Consider the following 22,185-nt stretch of genomic DNA (forward strand, 5'->3'; position numbering starts at 1 on the left):
GAAGCCCATCAGCTCAGACAAAAGCGATCCATGATATTCTATCACACTTTAGACAAACCCTGGGAAATCAAGAGGCTTAAAAGACAATTGATGAAAATTAGGATTTAGAAAAACACTTATCTGATGAGTAAAATAACATTTTCCTTTTTTACATATCGCAGCGACAGTCCTTCGCTAACATTGACAGAGTTTTAGTTGCCTAACTTGATCTTCAGCGGGTGAAAAAAAGAAGAAAAAAATGTTAATTTCCTCCGACATTTCTTTCCTAAACTAAAGTTACAATCCTTAAGGGTTTCATTAAATGAAATCTCAACATGGATACCTTTTATGGTCAGCAACTCTCAGCAATAGACATTCAATGTGTTCAAATATAACAATTACTTTGCTATAAAGAAGTTTCTGTTGGTACTTTCAAGCACTCGATTCAGATTGCTTACCTATGCACAAGGGATTCACAGCAAACAATACAGAATATCATTCAGAATCATATTATTTCATTGATAACAGCCCCACAGTTTACAGTGTACTTTCACAAAGCATCTCTGACCAGGATTAGCACTAGCACTGCTTCGACGAAAGCAAGTTTTATTTTCAGCATTTCATGACAGCGGATCAGTTTTAAATATTGCAGGAGCAGCCAGAGTGAGCTGCTAGATAAAGCTGTTGGGAAAGCTGCAGGAGACGGGTAGCACACCTCCACCTTCACTGCGACGAAATTGCTGCACCGCGACTGACTGACTGAGTGAATTCTTCATTTGAACGATATAATTTCTATATCTATAAGGCTGCACTGTAAACAGATTTTAACCTAAGTGTAGTTGTCATGTGCTGATATTAAACAAACAGGAATTTGAGGAAAAACAGTAATCAAAGGTTTTGTAGAATTTTCCAATATTTATCTTTAGCAAATCAGTAATGTACAGTATGTTTTATATGTGCACTTTCAGAATATATACATGTAATGATGTAACAGATCATGTGTTATTACACTCTGGCATAAACCAATGGATGTATGGGTCAAATCTATTTTATAATATATTGTATACAGTCATAATAAAGGCTCTTTTGTGATGTCATTGTTGATTTTTTTGCATCTAGATTCAAATCAATGGGGAGGCAGGATAGATTTTTAAACAGAGGATCAATCCATAACTGAAAGCTTTAAAAAAAAATGTTTTATGTGGCAGATAATAGGTGCTCTATCTTTGACCACAGAGAATCATAATAATTGGTAATACAATCAGGTCATGCAGCTGCTCCTATGCTCATGTGCCGAGATGGGGGGGGGAGCAGCCCGAGAGTTGAGCCACACAATTTGAAACATGAGCCTGCTTTATTGTCTCCCACTAGGGGAAGTTTTGATTCAAGATCATCATTCATCTGAGTAAATACATACAGTTTACCCCCCACCCCCCCTCCCCCATGCTATTCAAGCTGCCGTGACACAAAACAGCTGCTGAAACCTAAACGTTGCCTTAAGAAGACTGTCACGCTCTGTGGAAAGTGTACCTTGACAGATGGCCTGGCTGCTATGATGATGTGTAAGTTAGCTTAAGTAGAGCGCTGAGAGTCGCTGTTTGTATTCTGCGGAAATGATCTGTATGCCGGAATGTGTTAATAGGTTTCCTGTACTCCAAAGGTCAGCTGAATAAAAGATGGTGGAGCTGTGAAGTTCCAACTTTTAAAATGGACAAATCATTTAAAATACAGTCACTTAACATAGAAGAGTTTGTTTCTTGCTAAATCTTGATTATGAGTATGATTTCTCATGTTTTCATTGTATGGTCTATATCTTTGGATGAAATATTTCAGTAAAAAGTATGCAGCAATATTTCATTAGCGTCAATTGCCTTTATAAGCTGACAGTGAAACCTTAAAATAAGAAAATGATACATAATGCAGCCTCATTAAGCCTGAATACTCAATATAAACAGAACCAAAAATACAATATACGTGGAAGGATTGCTAATAAATTGCTAGAACGTTAATTTCTACACCCCTCTCCATTTCCTGATCTTATGTAGTGAAATGGAGCATCATGTTGGTTTGGGTAGGGCCCTGGGTCCCCGCCTGCCATCAGCTGATCAGTATCTTTAGACTTTTGCAATCACCTATCAGATTGAAACAAGGTAATTATGATCAAGTGGTCTTGATCTTCTGACAAGCTCACACTCTCACACCTGTGATTTATTCACGTCACTGCCTCTGTCACGGCTCGCACGCCACACAGAAGCCGCCAAGTGCAGATTCGTCTGTTGAGCGCCTTCGAAATGCATCTGGACATCCATTTTCAATAAACTGTCCTGAATTCTCTGATGCAAGCGTCTGTCTGAGCAACCCGACATGTTGCAGGAAGACTGTGCAGTGTGGTGACCACAATGCAATCCCTTGGTTGCACTCACACAGATCTGCTTAGACAAGAACTGCAACTGACCTTGATCTTCTGTGTTTTGTTGTTGGATATGAAGCCACCATGTACCTTAAGGGCTACATGCAGTTATATTAACACCGGGCATTGAAATACAGCTCTACAGTTTTTACAGCAGGCATAACAAAAATCCAATTAAGGCCTCAAATTGTATTCAAGCAACAAACAGCAATTATTCATGAGAGGACACATTCAGCCTGGTGACACCAGTAATTGCACAGCAAAATAATTTGAGATGGATTGCAATGTGTTAATAAAGGTAAAGCAAATGATATTTTGCATCGAGTTAAACTTCGGTTAGCTCAGACTTGCAAAATTTGTGCCACTGACCAACAGCGGGCCACCTGGTTCACTGCTGATCTTTGAGCAAACTGGGAGTCAGAGAGCCCAAAATGGCAAAGCAGTCATGGATTAGCTGGGTTGCACCATTCACTTCAACTTAAATTGCTCTTTCAAAGTATAAACTGCTTCACAAAAGGGGGAATTGTGTGCCGACAGTTATGAGAGAGGAGTTGTGGTGCGAAAACACCGTCATTCACAAACGGAATTCCCTGTTGCTGGATGTAAACCAGACTTCTGATCAAAAGAAATAAATACAAATGCAAATTTATAGATAAATTATTTGGATCTGCGCCAAGTTAAGTGCAATGGTTTCAGTACGTTTTGCGTAGTCCTGCAGTCATAACAGACACAAGTTAAAACATAACCTCTTTAGCAGAGGTAATTAAAATTTTTAATACAAAAGGAAATTGATTTAGTTAAGTAGGTCACAGGAAATGTTGTAATGGCACTGAAATAAGGCTGTAAGAGAAACACTGCTTTATTTTTAAGCATATAGGGGGAAGTGCAAGTGTTCTCCTTCACACTGTTGTCCAGGTAAACCAGGCTGCTGGAAATAAATTTAATTTTGCCTCTCTTTTTTAGTCTATCTGCCCCCAGCCCACTCATTCTTCTACTGTCATTGCAAAAACCTGCAGACCAACCTTTTCCCCCACTGACAAACATTAAGGTTTACTGCCTTCAGACTGGAGCTCTTGACCTTTTGAGAACGTGGTACAGGACTTTCACATTTTGTTACTGCTTTGGTTATGAACTCCATGGCGGTATGTTTGTTTGAACCAAAATAGTTTTTCTTTTGAATTAACAACGATGGACAGTAATGGTCTGAAGAGATGACTAACCCTGGACCCTGAATCATCAGAACACTAACAAAATGGGCAACCACGATTGAGGGTTGCGTGGCTTACACAGGGAGGTCACAGAATGTTTCATTTTAAGGTCAAGTACAGTACAGTACACCAGTTTGACCTGGTCCGACATACACATCCTCACAGCAATGTGCTATGTCCTTCTTAAACTGTCAGTTTACAATGATTATGGTCAATCCAAGCCAGAACCTCAGTCTAGTCAACGGGGAGCTGACTGGTCCATCTACTTTAAACTAGGGCTGCAACTAATAATCGATTAACCTGTCGATTATTTTCTCGATTAATCGATTGGTTGTTTGGTTCATAAAATGGTAGAAAATGTCGATGGTTTCCACAAAACCTCAAGATGATGTTTTGTTTTTGTCCACGCACCAAAGATATTCAGTTTACTGTCACAGAGGAGCAAAGAAACCAGAAAATATTCACATTAAAGAGCTGAAATCAGAAACATTTCCATAAAAGCTACTTGAAGTCATTAATCGATTATCAAAATAGTTGGCGATTAATTTAGTGGTTGTAACTGTTGCAGCTGTACTTTAAACTAAAGTGTGTAGCCGTACTGTCATTACATACTGGGTATATATATTCCATCTTTACAGTGGCCCAAGAGATAAAAAAAAAAAAATACAATTAAAGACGCACTGTCCTCCATTTTCAGTGTGAGACAGAATTTGAAAAATCTCTCCATTTCAGTGTTTTTGCATCTCTATGTCTTTTTTTGGCCACACTGTGTTTCCACAACACATTGAGTGCACTGTCAAGCACATACTCCAATGTTCTTTTCACTTAGCGACAGTTAACTTCTGCACTAGAGGGACATGGGAGGTGAGGTGGGGGCGGGGGCGCGTGGGTATTAACATTTCCTTGAGCACCATATCTCAAATTTGTTCAGGCATTAAAGTTCCTCGCTGTGTCTCAGGGCAATGAAACGGGCATTAGCTAACTTTCGGCTGCAACATTAACTGGCTATCATATTCCCATCTGAATGTGTAGAAACTACGGCATTTTAATTCGTGGCAAATGGGCTGCCATTCCAGTACAGTATATCAAGTAAGTCTAAATCATGTCAACAGTGCCCACACCTTTCTAGAAGAGTGCCAGCTGCCTCATGCCGGCACTGTCACAAGCGAGGTGAATTATGATCGTCGTCGCCTGCGATGCACTAACACGGCTCGAAAAGAAACAATTGTAGTTTTTTTTAAGATGCCATTTGTGATGGCTGCTCGGGCTCCTGAAACACTGACCCAAAAAAATGTAATAATCAGAGAATGAACTGTTACGGCTGCCTAATGGATCATATCTGATGAATTGAACGGCGAAAACTTTGTAATTCAGGAAAGGTCACGTGTCCCATTTGAATGGGCTTGTGCCTCAGCCGCTAATAAAAGACACATTCAATTTCCAGATATTTAATGGGGCCTCGGTGTGATATTTCCTCCGTGAGTGCACAAGGCCGGGTGACACTCGTCCTGACCTATCTCACGTCTGACTGTTATGCGATATTGTTCAAAGCTGGTTGCGCAAGACGGTTACCATGGCATTTGCACAGGCGTTTCTCCGGCTTTACTTTGCTCACGGATAATAGGTCAGGTCGAGCTATTCACCAGCTCTTTCCCCTCCTTGATTGTGACGTGACTTAAGAGCCGGGTAATTTAAAACATCCCTTTTCTCTGACTCGACATCTTCACACAGAATCAACAAGCCTCCATTACAGCAGCTGCACCACTAATCCAGTATAATATACAGTGAATGTTTGATGTAAAGATGAACATAGCTTGGATAGAAGCCAGGCTAATCACATGATGACCATCGATATTGGGATGGATTTTTATCCTGTTTTGGGTTATTGATAAGTGTGCAAATTCTACCAACACAACTAAATCTAAACACGCAAATGATGTCCTATGTTTGCGTGTCTGTTGTTTGTGTCAGTGACAGTGGCACTTACAGGTAACACCCGAACCTGATGTCCGACCTCTCAGTCCAACAGACATCACAGATTTTGAAGAATGTTCTTGATACATATCTGAGGACTCGGGGCAGTCTCAAACTAAAAAATTGGCGAGTGCACAAGGGCTCTTTTGTGGACCTTTTGGGCCCTTGATACACTCTCTCTGTAAGTGCAAAATCCTGCAGACTCCCCTTAAGGGACTGACCCACAATGCATAGTGTTGTGACATAGAAAAAGAAATTGACAGGGGAACCCCAGAAGCATCCAGATTTTTTTTCATTTCTTTTAAGAATGATGGTCAGTCACCTCTGTTCTGAGTCATGTGATGCCACATAGTGCTATCCCATATAATTCTACTTGGAGGCCTTGTACCCAGCATATTCATCCATATGCTGGACAAGTGACATCCATTTAAGGGGCAGTTAGCGGTCCGCACCATTTTTTTGGTTAGCAATTTACAGAGCCAGGGCAAAAAGTGTATTGGATTAAAATCACTTACTGCCCCTTTACATTCTATAGAGTCCAATGCTTCAGCCACAGAGTGAACATTGAGATTTGTCAGTACTATATTGTATGACTTAGCGTTCATTAGGAAAGTTTCTAACCCGGATGGACAGTGTTTTAACACTAAAGATCCACATCCTAGACAAATCTTACACTGGCTTCCCCAGCGATACTTGCAGAGATAGTGTTTGGCCAAGAACAGTAAATCTCTCCAGGACATTGCGGATCTGCTGTTCGTACTTTAAATTTGAATGCAAATGTATTATATGAGAATGTTTAATTAGAAGAGCATATGTTTACATTTCAACATTTCACTTATTTCAGTGGTGCCCCTTAAAACAGAACAGTTAGTGATGCTTTTGCTGTGAGCAGTTTTTGACGTATACTTTCTCACAGCTTGTATTAAAGCAGGATACGAGAATCCCTGGTATCTATACTTTTAAAAGGGATGGTGACACAGACAGCAACAGTGACCGAACCACAGGCTGCAGAGTAAACGGTGGCAATTGAGGGAAACAAGCTGAGGTAAAACAAGTGGGCACACACAAGTAAAAATGAAATTGCAGCTGGCTTTGATGAATTACCACACATTCAGTGTTTTTAATGCAATGTTTCTATGCAATTTATATTTCTTAAACCAATACAAACACATTAATCCTATTAAAACCCAAACAAGAGCAGAGAAACTTAAATGTTTTTTTCTGCTCTGACGGCCATAGCCAAATGAAGCAACAAAATAACACCTCTGTTTGCAATAATTTACCAGCAAAATTTTTATAAAGCACATTATATCGCTCCAGCGAGCAGCCTATGCTCACGCAGCATGCAGCGGGGCCGCAGGTCAGCAAGGTAACATCCACTTTGTTTGTTTTTTACATTAGCTCATTCTGTCTCGTGGCGATGCTCGCCGCTTCTGCGCAACAGCAAATTTACTTTTTTAAAAGCGGGGGGGAAATTGATTTTGTCCACACAGCAGTGCGGCGTCAAAGAGCAGACTAAAGGGCCATTTCATTTGCCAAATTCACGTGTTATGTAATTATCCGTTATTTTCAGCCCTTGTTAGCAGCCGGGGGAAATGGTGCAGATGGAAAAATGTATATGACATATATCAAAGACTTATTGAAGAATGCAGGTGTTTGATTTGAATTAAATCTAATTAAATTTCCAAAAAACAAAACAACTACTTAAAGCTGCCTGTGATGGTACAATGCAAATCAATATAACGCAGGAATATCTGACTGTCCCTTTTAAAAACTGAGCCTTGGTGATGGACATGATCATTGATATGTGACATGGTTGCTCTCTCTCTCTCCAAAGCTACTTTAAAAACAATACAACAGCTGGACGTCAGCCCTGTTCTCCCTCCAGAAAGCTCTGGGTTGTAATGTGTGAGAAAATGTCACAGGGACCTCATCATCTTCCTTGGCCACACTTTACCCAAACATACTTCATTAAACATTAAGACTTAACATTTTTTGTTCTGGATTGTAAGTCGACACTCCGCGTTGTCATTCAATCCATTAAGCAGCCGTTCTTTTTAAATAACATTTATCTGTTCTATTTTCGCTCCGGACCAAATGACATTGTGGCTGCCAAGGAATTAGCTTTATCGACCCTTTACTCTGTTTTGTTTGGATACAGTAATCTGTGAATGGCAGGAATCGCAGTACATTTTCTTGTAGTATAGCTAGAAAACCAGTTTTTAAGAGTCAAAATTCATGTATTAGGTGTATTATGTCACCGCATAACATCCTTTGTTGAAGCAAATATCATTTCTAAATTATATTTGCCACCAAGTCCTCCCGGCCAACTTGCTATTGAATGCAAGAAACACAACGAGATAAAAATGGAGCATGGGCTAACAAATTCCATAAATGTAGATCATTAAAATTTTGCAGAGGGAATAAGGATTTAGATGTTTTAAATACTGCCAAGAAACATCTCGGGGTTTTTGGTTATATTTCTGCAAAATGGGCCGAAATCTTTTGCTCTATATACATCCTCTTTCTCTTATCTGACTACATTTAGTTTAAAAATGCACTTAATTAAAATGCATATTAGAAGTCCATGCAAGTCTCCCATGTCTTCAGCCATGTTCTCTTCTGTTTGAGTAAGTGTCCAAATGCCAGTAACCAGGCCGACCTGGTCAGAGAAAGCAATCAAAGCAATTTCAACGGTACACGAGCGACAGTCATATTTCTTCTCCAACAAATTCTGCAAAAGTCTACGAAACCACTTGTTTTTTCTGATGAATTTTTAAATGTCACTCCTCTGTGGCTATAAGCATCCATATTTTTGGAAAAAAAGAAAAAAAAAGAAATAGATTTATTACCTTAAAAATGAAAAACAAAAAAAAGAACCATACCATTTCTCATGCATGACCTGTCAGAACAGAGGTCCTGTTGTCTGCCATTAACTGAGCACTGCCCAACCAGCACGGAATATTAATGGAGCCTTTCCCCTGGATCATCAGTGTGTGCATTTAATTCACAAACCTATCTGCATCTTCTAGGGCACGGGCTTTCGTGTGTGTGTGTGTGTGTGTGTGTGTGTGTGTGTGTGTGTGTGTGTGTGTCTTAAGAGCTGTTGTGGGTTTGTTCATGAGAGAGGACATCTTCTGAGTTTGAGCCCTGACACACAAACAGGGCTTGAAAATAGTTACATTACAGCATAGCAGCGTGTGACTAATTCAGCAGTCATATGCATGTAATAAAGGCATTATTAACATATTTAAACATATATATATATATATATACATACATCCACAGCCAGTGAAACCGATCGCCGGAGCCCCAACGAGTCCGACAGATTCCACTCAAATCACATGAATGTCATCCTGCTGTCGGCAGCGTGGTCGAAATGACAGAACACTGATGCCGAGCGCACGAAGTCGACTGACAGTGTCGCGATGTGACAGCCTCTCAACAGGCAAGGCCAACGGGAAGGCTCGCGCCGAGAGCACAGAATAGACGTGCTGTAGCAACAAAGTGCTGGGAGAATTGACACTCGAATCCCCCCCCCCCCCCCCCCATTTCTGACAGTGCGTCAAGATGGATAACGTGCGCAATGTGCGAAGTCACCATTGCGCACGCATGACAGCCGCATGATAAGACGAGAGAAAGAAAGACAGAAAAAAAAATCCCTGCCCACGTCTGGCGGTGGGAGGACGTGCACAGGCTTACCTAAAGGACCCGATGCGAGCGCCCGAATTATGGGGATGACGACGACGACGACGACGAAGACGACGACGACGATGATGATGATGATGATGACGGCCCGTCCACCCGAACTGGATTCTTCTTCTCCTCCTCCTCCTCTGTCCTCTGTCGGCGTGCCAGTGATGCTGTTCGAACTAGGCCATTTCTTCCGCGGTCGCAGTTATTTCTCGGGAGGGCAGCGCGTCGCAGGGCTCCGCACATCAGTGCACCTTCTCGGTGCCCGTCTTTCTCCGGCTTTTTCCAAAAAAAGCACACCTCATAGTGCCCCCCCCCAAACACCTCCTCCCTCCTTACTCTCTTTCCATCTCCGGCAACACCCTGGCTCTGTTCCTTAGCCACAGATATTTGACTTCAAAACCCCCCCAAAAGAATAGTACTGTAGAGCTGCAGCAGCGTGTGCACCGAGAGGAGAGAGAGAGAAGAACGAGGCGCTCGGTGAAATGAATGCGTGACGCTGTAGCGTCAAGGCTCAACGCAGCGATCTGTCCTCTATCCCCCGATTGTCCATGGTCATAATAATCCACGGAGTCTGCCCCGCTGCACCGCGAGCGTGGGGCCTTCTAAAAACAACAACAACAACAGCAACAGCAACAACAACAACAACAACAACAACAGCAGCAGCAGCGGACAGTTGGACTCAAAGATGTGAAATAGCGCTCGAAAGACACCCACCGAAATCAGGTGTCCAATCTCCCCTTTACGCGCCTGCGTCGTGCTGCCGCCGCTCTCGCTTACAGGTCTCACTTGGTATCTGATGGTCTGAGCACAAAACTGTGGCTCGGTCTCACCAGCTGCGCGGGCAGCCTCCGTTTAGCCTTCATGGCTGCACGATGGTGGGCTCAAAATATGAAGTTGTTTTAAATATTGAGTTGCGGTGGAATTGTTTTTTTTGAAGCCCGAGCCGTGCGGTGAAGACGATCCCAGGGCTTGTGCTTGGACAGCCTCTCTCTCTCTCTCTCTCTCTCTCTCTCTCTCTCCCTCTCCCTCTCGCTCTCTCTCTCTCTCTCCCTCTCTCTCTCTCTCTCTCTCTCTCTCTCTCTCACAGGACACAACTTGCGATATTTCAGTCACACGGCCGGTTGCCATGACGAGGAGCTGCGACGCATGAGTCGATGCTGAAACCGTCATGTGAAGATGAAAAAAAAAATGCATTGGAGACAGAGTCTGTTCTTTTCTTTCGATTGCTTTTAGATGAAGAACTGCACAATGCTGACGTCAGATCCATGGGCTTTTCCCCCCTTAAAGCTATTGATTATAAGCAGTGGTAGGCCAGAAACGTTAGTGACAAAAAATAGTAACAAAATAATCATAATGTCAAGTTATCATTTCACAATATGCCCACACTCCCCCATAACCTCCAAATTAGTGTGTGTTAATTTACAGGAAAGTTTCCAGGAAAGCCTTGTGCTGGAACACCTCCACTTACATGCTTGCATTGCCCGATTTGACCACTTGGGGGCAGCAACGACGAACTGGAAACCCATCGCTGACATAAGCGTTTACGCTGACAGTGCGAACTTGTTTTAGCACGTGGTTGCACATTCACACATCCTGCAGAAATTTTTTTTTGTTGGTGTGTGTCCATCTTGTTTATCGTCTATTTCACTTTACATGGGATCATAATTTGCAAAATGATCGCGCTGTATTTAAGGAGACTTCAGTCTAGCGATTGAGACCATGAATTCCTCTGGAAAATGTTCATGGACTCACTTTATTTCAGTCACACAGCTCCTTGTCATGACAAGGAGCTGTGACGCATGACGCAGGCCGTGTGGAAAAAAATATGCATTTGAAACACAGCGTAAGGTCTTACTGTGATCGCACACAGTGCTTTAACATCATTTTACCATAAATGGTATCGTAACCCACAAAAGGAACATCATGTTGTATTGAAAAAGACTTGAAAGTACCGATTGAGACCATAAACTCCTCAGGAAAATGTTTATTGACGTTATAAATCAAATGAGAAGTAGAGTCATTTTCTCTTAGACTTCTATAGGAACTGACTTCTTTTTGCAACCAGTGGAGTCGCCCTCTGCTGGTCATTCCAGAGATTTAAGGGAATACAGATTTAAGGCACTTCCACATTGGCTTCAATTTCTGGAGCGGAGTCTAAGTCGATTTTTATACATAATCTGTGTTAGTTTCACAGCTGGCTGATGTGTTAACAACTATGGGATTAGTGAGAAACAAGTAGGAGAGAGCTATTAGTGCTTAAGCTGAACCAGTGTAAATTTAAATGTACAATGTAATTCACAGCGGTTATAAAGAAAATAGCTAAATTAACTGAGTTGAAATATAGGGCAGCAAAAAAATGCTAGCAACTTTGACAATGAGACAATACACTTACAGCAGCACTTATTTGAGCTACTTAAAATGTACCCAGAGTAAAAAATACAGTTTTACATTTTTAAAAGGGGGAATGGGAGGAGTAAAAAAGGTTTTATGGTGATGAATATAATCATAATGTATGATAAAACTATTCAAATAAAGCACATCTTAAGGCTGCATTGAAACACCGATGCATACACCGTGTTCCCAGGTGAGGGCTGCACCGGAACCAATAAATCCAATTCAGGCACTTTAACGCAGCAGTTCATCAGGGAAACCTGACTTTAAACTAATAGAGTCTAATGCAACAGTCCTGCATAAATCCTCACTTCATTGAGGTTGTGAGGTTTTTATTAATAAAATTTTCAGGAGAGTTGTTGATTCAAATGTGTGATTGTTTTGGATGATGTCATGTGCAGTGCTGTTGAGCTGTAACTGCACTATACAGATAGATGATTCTGATATTTAGCCTACCTTTTTAACATCAACGTGTGAGTGGGCAAAATAATAGAAACAGCTGAATGCCACAGCTTCATGTGGTATGTGTCGGCGTTATTCTAAATCATAAAATCAAAATTAGATTTTTTAAGTGTAACTGTACATTGGTTCCAAATTTCGGCTATCAGTCAACTTGATTAGTAATGATTAGTATCGGTATCAGAAACCATTACGGTTGACCCCTTTGCTCTACTATGTTCAGATTTTGTCATTTGGAATTGGTTGCATGTAGCATACACTGGGGATTAGCACGGATTTTGTGAAAGCTAAAAAAAACTGCAATGTCAGGTGATAATCTTCTGTGGATACATCACTTCCACATACACTGTACATTGTCATTTGATCCTTTCTTAATATAAAAAATATTAGAGCAGCTTTACTAAATAATAATTCACTGCTATAGTGGAACCTAAAGAACCTTTTAAGGACAAAAATAACAAGACATTATATGATAGTTAAAAGATATACATGCGGTACAGCTGTAAATGTATAAAAAGACCCAACAACAATGACTACTAGCTGGTGTCAAAATCCCATGTCCCATTCATCCGCCCCAACCTCATCCTAACGTGGACTTGGCTGCTTTTACATCATCACCTGACTTCCTCCTTTGCTACCGTCATAATAACTGCGGCCACTAGAGGTCCCCCAACAATAAAGCATAACTTCGTGTCATAATAAGCTGCTCGCACAGACGACCTAGTCTGGGCCACAGTGGATGCTCTGCCAGGAGTCCAGTAAGGACAGTAGGCTGAATCAAGAGTAATATCGATGAGTAATGATCTTTACTAGGCTCTCACTTTTCCATCATTTCTTTTGAATCTACAATTTTTTAATTTAATTATCATGGACTACATGTCAAGGTGCAGCTGGTTTGGTGACCTCAGGATTGTAACTCTGCTTTTTTCGTTCAAGATGTAGTTCTGCTGGCCTCGAGACCGAGTGGATGACTGTAAGTGTTAAAAAACTGCAGCACTTACCTGTGACCAATAGGTCTTTGTAGTGGCTGAAAGAAAAAGAAAAAAAGGAAATTAAGCCGACAAGCGGCCAAACAAGCTCCTTTCACAGTGTTTCTGACTCATAAGTTAAGAGCTCAGATATACAGAAAAAGTTCACAGCCTAGACAGGAGTCAGATGAGGTGAATTGATGAATTGTCAACATTGGCTTAGGAAGTTTCCTAAATCTTGAGGTGACCCGGAAGTATTTCATAGGCAGCCATGATAAGAGCCGTTCGGATTCTCTAAAAGTACAATAGTACCCAGAAGAGATGAACGTCATCATATAAGTCCCATATGAAGCATTTACATCTGTCACACCGTGGCAAAACACACTGAAAAATGATGGATGGAGCTGCTGTTTTTGTTGTAGTCCATCTTCGGACATTTGTAGTTTCACCACGGCAGACTGACGTCAATAACATCCGCCGTCGCATAATGACAGTATTGTGAACGTCGAGTCGGATTCTCCGAGCAGCGCTGTCGGCCTCCTAATTCCTATCAGTCCTCCTTTACACCTTTCCTTGACCTCATGACATTTTCCACTGAGGTCAAGTAAAGGTAGATAGGAAGGACAATTCTACCGCACCCGAAAAATCCCATTTGGCCTTGGAACTCAACAGGATTACCCAGGAAGTGGAAGATGTGGCTCGGGAGAAAGAGGTCTGAGCTACTCGGCCCAAACATGTGATATGCAGCAGGAGGAAATGAACGGACCGTAAATGCATTCCATAATCTACTTGTATTATTGCCATTAGTTTGGTTGGATCTACTGAGCATCCATTTGTCTGCACCGTTGCAATGTAATCTCTCAAATAAATAAATAAATCATATTACAAAGTTTTAAATTACATAAGTAGTGGCGAATGTAATCCGCCTTTAATAACATAAGTCCTTTTCTATGAACGGTGATGATACTACAACAAAACATTTATTGAATTTAAAAAAAAGGGAAAAATTAAGAACTATTCTTTTCTGTAAAACAAAATGAGGAACAAGCTCACCTGGTTTAGCTTGCAGACATATTAAATTATGTATTAGAGTATCCATCTGCAACACTGCTCACTGTTTTCCCTGTAAATCCTTGAAAGAGAGTAATTGTTTACTGTAGAAAATTAGGCAGCTCCTTCTGATAGATTGAATGAATAATCAGCTTTTACTGCTTGCATTAGTTTTCAAGCTGCTCAAGGAGAACTCTTATTTTGACCCTATCCCTGCCCTTGAGTTTATTTTAAGGATTCTTACTTTAGCAGTAAGTACTTCATTGGCTCCCAATTGTAGAAATGTGAGATCTACGCCACCTTAATTTCATTTATCTTAAAGAGTGTTTTGGTTACGTCGTCAATCCATTTATTCTGAAGATTGTCATCATTTAAAGGGGGATTTAAAAAAAGAAAATCAGTTATCTATCATTCAAATATAACAATAATCTGATAATCTGTTGGACAAAAAGATGAAAAACTGACAGTTAATAAAAAAAAGATCATTGTGTCCAACATGCACAGATCCCAAACTGTCAGTGATGATTGTGTGACACAGAATGCACACCTTAGACAAAGGCTATGAACAGAAACTATCTCACTATGGGTCGGTGTGGAGGGAAACCATCTCTCTGTAGTCCTCGAGCTGAGGGCAAATCTCAGGTGTCGATGTAAAAATGAGACAGGAGACTCTGTAGGTCCCGAGGTCCCTGGGGCTCTGCCCACTTCTCAGGGGCAAGAGGAGATTAAAAGAGCCGACAGCTGCAGGAGTATCATCTGCTTACTGAATATTATCAACAGCAACGACCAAGCAGTATCTGTCTGGAATAGTTTCTGTCAGAAACCCTGTATGGGAGGGAGTGGTTGTTGTTTTTTTTCATTGCTTCGCAGCTTTTCAACATCACCTGACTTGACGCGTATAGTGGAAGTTTTCACTACCCGATGAAAATGTAAGCGAGTGTGGCATTCAGTGGGGAGATCCTTTTTTAGCTCACTATTTCCTAAATCAAGCTTGTGCACCTCCTGTGTTCCAGTGTCCTTGGGTCCTAAGAGTTGAAATGCAGTAGGTGGTACTGTGCGGTTTGTAGTAATGGATTAGACAGACGGATCGGATGAATTCCTACAGCAAGTTGATGATGTTCTATAAAAAAAGAAGAAAAAAAAGTCCACTTCATATCCACAGTCAGTAATTCTGACTGTGGATATAATTCTGAAAAGGGGAGCAAGAGGCAGCAGAGGATAGAATATATACAGTGGTGAATTGCTGGGGTTCGCAGTAAAACATATGTAATTTTCTGCTGATCTCAATCAGAACAATAGCAAAAGACATTTTTGGTGACGTCGCAAAGTAGTATGGGGTCATGGGAGTCGTTGTTTTCACCACCGTTGCAGGCATCTTCTCCCAGTTAGGATTCCTTCTGTGAGGCTTTTTTAAGAGGAGCCAAATTATCCTCAGAGGTCTCCTCCTCTCAAAAACAAACTGTAAGCAGTTTCACGTTAACAACCTTCCCGAGGGGCTGCGAGCTGAGCTGCCACTAACGTCTGCTCAGCTCATTTCTCTGATGACTTATGAACCCCACGACCGAAGACTAAAATTTTTTGTCAGGTTAAAAACAACTGAAATATTGTTAAAAAAAAAAAGAAGAAAAAAAAAGTGGCCTAGAAGTGGAGAAAAAAAGGTCAATTTTGACCACTTCTGGCAGAGCACCATATTACAGGTGTCCAAACTAAAATTGTGGATTTCTCATATTTGTTATGTGTAGAAAAGTTAAATATTACACCTTTAAAATGCTAATAAATCCGTTGCTTGACATTATCTTGAATTTTAACTAATCTCTTTGTACCTAAACTCTAACTGTCCTTAAAACAAAACTTAGGCAGGAACACAGGAATCAAAATAAAAAAATAATAAACCAGAATGAACACATTTTAATAGACAATCAGGAGACAAGGTTTCTGCAGTAACTGAAAGTAAAGCTGTGCATGAAGGTAACACACCAGAGGCCGAGCTAAGTCACAGGATCCAGTTCACAAATGCATTTTTAAGCTGTTCGTTGTTGGAGAACAGCTCTCTCTGCTGGACACAAGTTGATATTGCATCATTCAAAGCAGCACCACTGGTGTTATTGTTTTGAATGTGCTTCGTCATTTTTCAAACATTACAGTTGATTAAAGTATCAAAAGACTATAGAATTCAACTAAATGTTCACCATTTCAAGTAGGGCTGCAACTAACGATTATTTTCATGTTCTATTAATCTGTTGATTATTTTCTCGATTAATCGATTAGTTGTTTGGCGCATAAAATGTTGATCGTGTTTCCCAAACCCCAAGATAATGTTTTGTTTTGTCCACACACCTAAGATATTAAGTTTACTGTCACAAAGGAGCAAAGAAACCAGGAAATATTCACATATAAGAAACCAAAAATCAGAGAATTTTTTCATAAAAAACACTTGAACCAAGTCGATTATCAAAATAGTTGCTGATTAATTTAGTGGTCGATTACTAATCCATTAATCCATTAACTGTTGCAGCTCCAGTTTCAAGTATCTAACCTATTAATGGTCATCACTAAGAATTAAATGCATGACATCCATGTGATGCTTCCCAAGGTGAATATCACTATTCTGGACAACGAGGGATGTGAAATGACTCTGGAATCTTATTTCACTTCAGAAAAATTCGGGAAAAGTTTTCAAGACTGTTCACCAAAAAAGTTTAAGTATAGGTTCTCATCATGATAGAAGGAGAATAAATATGAATGTCCAGGTTCCGAGGAGTCACCGAAATATCTTCACAGCTCGAATGTTGTGTATGCTTACAACAATTGCTCTGAGCAGATGTGTAATCACGTCATTAGAGCGTGTAAAGTATCTCATATTGAGCCTGGATGTCTGTTTTGTTGCCAGTGCAGCGCTGGGTCTGACACATCTCTCTCATTAGCTGCTCTCTTTCCCCCATTTCTTTTTTTTTTTACACCCTTTCGATTTTCTATCGCCAGCTGCTGATGACTGACGTGTCTATCTGCTCTGACCTGATTTCCAGTTACACTGTTGTTGCGGTGTAAAGGTAACTTTGAATGTCAATTGTCAGTTTCGTCGATATGATGTTGTCATTGCAAAGACCATTTGTTGTTTTTGCAGGCAAGAGTGCAGCACACGGTGTTTGAAATGTGTTGGAATGTAACAAGCAGAAGCAAAGAACTCCAAATTCCATACACACATTTTCTAATATACAATAATAATTGAAACCATTGACATAAATGTTATCTGTCAGGAAACCTAAAGGACTCGATGTCTTCCCCAGTCTTCTCCTGAGGTTGTACTACTGTATCATCCGACCCATCCTGCTCCACTGTTCCACCTGTAGCGTCAACACGCCGCTCTCTGTCACAAACCGATCAAAGCTAACACGCGTTGCCCATACTGTCTTCCCAGAGCCAACCTCTCTGAGCTCAACTGTAAGGCCATCACTCGCATGGCTACTGCAATATCACAGGAAATCGCTCGCCCACTCATAATGCCACTTCTCCATAATGCCCTCAGGACACAGGACACAGATCCATAATGTGCAACAGGGCCCGTTCCCGACAAAAGCTGCACTTAGTAAGACATCCAACCCAGCTGTTGTCTGAAGGACTTTTTTACTGTCCGTCAGTGTTTATTGTTTACGAGACGTCCTTGTCGCTGCTCAGTGATGTGCACAGTGTTGCTCTGTTGTTTGTTTCACGGGACGTGATTTATGGGGATGAACGTACGTCGATGCAGGACTAAGTTCTCCCTCCTGGGACAATAAAAACTCCATAACTACTGCAACTTGCTAACTATTTTCAACTTTCAGTCACATGCACTGGTGTTCAAGCAGTGGCTGTTTGGGTTTTCTATGGCCTTTTCATGAAGACAAAGGCAAAGACACCAGGGCAAAAGTGCAAAAAAATACAATTCAGAGTGCGTTTGTGTTCTGTTAGGCAATCTGCAAACATAAGCTGTTAATGTTGGCAATGCTCGGCTACTAAGCTTACTATTAGGGCTGCAACTAACGATTATTTTCGTCATCGATTAATCTGTTGATTATTTTCTCAATTAACCGTTTAGTTGTTTGGTCCATGAAATGTTGTTTCCAAAAACCCTAAGATGATGTTTTGTTTTGTCCACACACCAAAGATATTCAGTTTACTGTCATAGAGGAGCAGAAAATAGAAACTAGAAAATATTCACATTTAGGAAGCTGAAATCAGAGGATCTTGACTTATTTTTCATAAAAACTACTTGAACCGATTAATTGATGATCAAAATAGTTTGCAATTAATTTACTAATCGATTAATCGATTAACTGTTGCAGCTCTACTTACTACCAGTACTAATAGAGCCCGACCAATATATATAGTGGTTGACAGATAATCATGACCGATATGAGCCTTTCAGAGATGTACCGGTATCTGCATTTATGTTTGCTGATATGCGCCGATATCAAAATTGATGTAAAAGATATGCATGTAAGAAAAACTATGTTTATTGTCTTAATTCAAGCTATCAATACTACTTAAACTGTAAAATAAAAGCCTCAGATACATTTCCTGTCATGAGGGATAACCAAAAATGTGAAAAAATGCTTTTGCTTATCTCCATCTGAAATCAAGGACTTGAACCACTTCCTAAAACACTAATTCCAGCTATTCTGTGCCATTCAAATGAAACCATGCCTATCAATGGAAACCACATATACATGTGCTTCTGTAGAGGTGAACTGACCAGTGCCTTTATTTTAACCTCATGGTTTGCAGTGAAGAAAAACACCACAGGTGCCTTTGTGTTGAAATTGAAAATAATCACTTCATCCATGGTCAGATCTACAAGAGACGATGTAGAGAACATTTACAAACCTGATTGGAGATAGAAATGGAACTGGAATTATTTGCACCCTATATTTAACAACCATCTAATCTCTCTCCCTCCTCGCTTTCCCTTTCTCTCCTTCTCACTCACTCCCCCCCCCCCCCCCCCCCCCCCGCGCAACATTTTACAGTCTCCCTATCCATAGCTATGTCTTTAATAGGATGAGGGAAATCATGTTAAAGGATTTAAAACTCCACTGAAATGAAACGCTGTCGCTCTGCCAGGCTCACTCTCTGTCGTTCAGCCCCTCATTCTGTGTTTCTCCTCAAACACTCTCCTCTATCTGAATTACTTAGCGCTGGCTCACAGTGTTCACTCCCAGAGTCTCCCGACGAGGACGCAGAAGTAAATGTTTGTGCGTGTGTGTGTTTTCACAAAGTGTGTACAGTGCGGGCCGCATGAAAAGTTCAAAAGACAAGAGCTCTCCGGTGTGAAAACATTTGTAGGATCTCAGACACCATTAAATATTGGTAGAGAAGACTCTGCTGTCTCAATATCAGTGGGAAGAAAGAAAGAAAAAACAGCCCACTGTCTAGTTTGGAGGAGCACGACTCGAAGCTGCAATTGGAATCCGAAATGTGGAACAGAAGGGTACTGCCCGTGCAGCCGTGTCCTACTTTCTCCATTGTGTCCACATTTTTGCCAAAGACCTTTTAAATCATTTGAAATCCATTTTGACTGGATTAAATACGCATACTGAAATTACGTTACAGTGCGTCGGCGTTCCGGGGAAGAGCAATTTGTTATAGTTAACAGTTGTTTTAATACAACACAGATGGGCACATGTGGGTCATCCGTCGACAGCGTTTAGCCAATGGATTTGATTAAAATATTTTTGCTTTACTTGCCTCGGTTAATTCTGTTTCCGGACTAGAGGGATTAAGTGGTGGAGTGTCATGGTCACCCCTTTGTCCTCTCCTTTTATAACTGCAATAAATGACTGCTATCATTGTTGATGAACCGTTTTGTCTACAACAAGGGGTCAATGTGATATATTCAAATTGCTCATTGTGAGAGAATCTATGGGACGAACAAAAGAAGCAAATCACCAGACTTATGAAGCTGGTGTCGGAAAGTGTCCAGCACTTTTGCTGGAGAAGTGACTCAAATAGCTATAATAATAATAGTCATTGATGATCACAACAGAGCAACTATCATTTCAAAACTACATTTCAGTTTTTCCCCACTGGTTATGCAACAATAATGTCATATCAGTAAGTAAACTCTACATTTCAAATTTAGGACAGATGTGGACATTTCATAAGACCACTTGTGTCATTATCATTATTATGTATTTGTCTAAATACCAATGATAAGCATTAATACAGTGAAACAAATTAGATGATTTTCTTCTTTATAATCACTTTTTTCCCCACATGAATTCACGTATTGATTTCACCTTTCAATGTGGTAAATGAAAGAAAAGAGCCTGAGAGTCTGAATCGAGAAATGCCCTTGCCGTGTTTTCCAAGGAGGCGGCAGACCTGCGAGTCAGTGGCGTTTCACGTACAGCAGGCGGTGCTGGCTGACTGCACTCGGCGTTCCCCTGCCCTCTGTAATCCTGTAGCGGCTCTGTCAGTGGCAGATAGTCACGGTCTGTGAGTAAGACTATCAAGGAGGAGAGGGAAACCGGGATCGGAAGAGGAAGATGGGAGGATACACGGGGAGCGGCGAGGAAAATGGTGCTTTAGTGAGGTGTTAGGATGAGAGGTGGGGGTAGGAAGTGTAGGTGTGTGTGTGTGTGTGTGTGTGTGTGTATACGCATTTCTGCTACGTCTCTGGGACCTTTCCAGTATAAGCACCGACCTTGTCGGGACCAGTTGTCCTCAGGGGCAGGGTTTTCTCTCCCAATGTAAGTGCAGCACCCTAGCTTTTGTGCAGCCTAAACCTGATGAAGAGAAGAAAAAAAAAACTATACTGAGAGTTCTGTAGTATTGTAAAGAGACAGGACTTCGTACTGGCACAAAATTAAGACAGTATTTTACTTCTGAATGGTTAAAAAAAAAAACAGGGGCTGTCCTATATTTCATGAGTAGACAATTACATCGCATTACGGCTTATTTGTAGCCTTGCTACATTGCTAGGCTCGTGCGTGCATTTGAGTCCATTTATATTGAGTGAATCTTTCAGTCCCAAGTGTTTGGGAGTCCTCGACCTCATCGCGGACATGCAGGAGTCTGCGATGAGCTCAGGAAGACTGTAGTCTGAAAGATATTAACTGGGAGAAAATAATTATGCGAGAGTAGTGAGAGGGAAATCGACTCGCTACAGTAAATCAGTCAGCTGACTCGCGGCCACTGGGACCGGGAGCTTTCTGGAGACGTCCAACCGATCAGAACTGTTGGTTTGCAGCTAAACGCCTTTGCACTGTCAGATGTCTATTGGAGGAAGATTAAATTGTAGTGGTAAGTCTTGTTTAACCAGCGTGATCACTTACTTGAGGACAGCGCTCAGTCCATCTGTGAGAATTGTGTAAAAAGTGTAATTATCATGGTCCAAAATTATGCTTAAATGCATATTTCCACAGCGCCTTTGACACAACCAACCTCCGCCCTCTTCCGATAGCCCTCACAGTGCCTTAGCCCTCTGGAATCCAGTAAAAGAAAACTCTCATCAGATCCCTAGCCTGGTCCTAAGGAAGTAAAACATGATTTAAGATGTCCTGGTTAAGGTCAGTGGTCAGGGGTAAGGTTTTGCCAATCGTTTCCACATATAGGGTCCTTTCCCATTTCCCCCACTTTTGCCCTACCCCTCCGTTTTGCACGTTCCCGTGAAGGGCAGGCGGTGCCATTCCTTCTGAAGATCATGGGGTAGAGGGGTTTTCAACCCCTTCAAACCACTTCAAACAGCACTTTGAGTGGACTGGAAGAACGGAGGGGTAGGGCCAAAGGGTAGGGCCAAGTGGGACGGGCCCTAACAATGTCCTAATAAGGGTTGCTAAAAAAACTCTGTGTCTTCGTGAGTGTGGTGGGCGTGCTTGTGCTAAAGTTGGTTGGATGATTTTTAAGGTTATGGTTTGGTTCGGTAGAAACCAGTCTCCCTCTGAGTGGCTGCCTCTCCTCTCTCTGTCCTCTTTCGCCGTCTTCCCTGACTGGCTTCAGACCAAACCTCATTCTCCTGTTACACCCTCTCTCTGTCTCTTTCATGCCCCCTACGTCCATCTTCTCTCCCTCT

At 41.3% G+C, this 22,185-nt stretch overlaps 1 protein-coding gene across 7 annotated transcripts in view; it reads right to left on the reverse strand.

The window, feature by feature from the left end:
* The window catches only part of nlgn2b (neuroligin 2b), a 125,675-nt gene that overhangs the window by 45,681 nt on the left and 57,809 nt on the right, over window positions 1-22,185 (reverse strand). For 2 of the 7 annotated variants that reach the window (XM_047336891.1, XM_047336885.1), the window contains exon 3: window positions 20,773-20,899. The exons of 1 other annotated variant lie outside the window; for it this stretch is intronic. The gene's annotated coding sequence lies outside the window, so the exon portion shown is untranslated. Of the gene's footprint in view, window positions 1-9,273; window positions 9,960-9,981; window positions 10,266-13,118; window positions 13,145-20,772; window positions 20,900-22,185 lie in introns of those variants that run through there. 4 more of the 7 variants (XM_047336902.1, XM_047336897.1, XM_047336903.1 and 1 more) reach the window with 4 other exon arrangements.

Source organism: Scophthalmus maximus, chromosome 2 (genome assembly GCF_022379125.1).
Source record: "Scophthalmus maximus strain ysfricsl-2021 chromosome 2, ASM2237912v1, whole genome shotgun sequence".
NCBI classification, from domain to species: Eukaryota; Metazoa; Chordata; class Actinopteri; order Pleuronectiformes; family Scophthalmidae; genus Scophthalmus; species Scophthalmus maximus.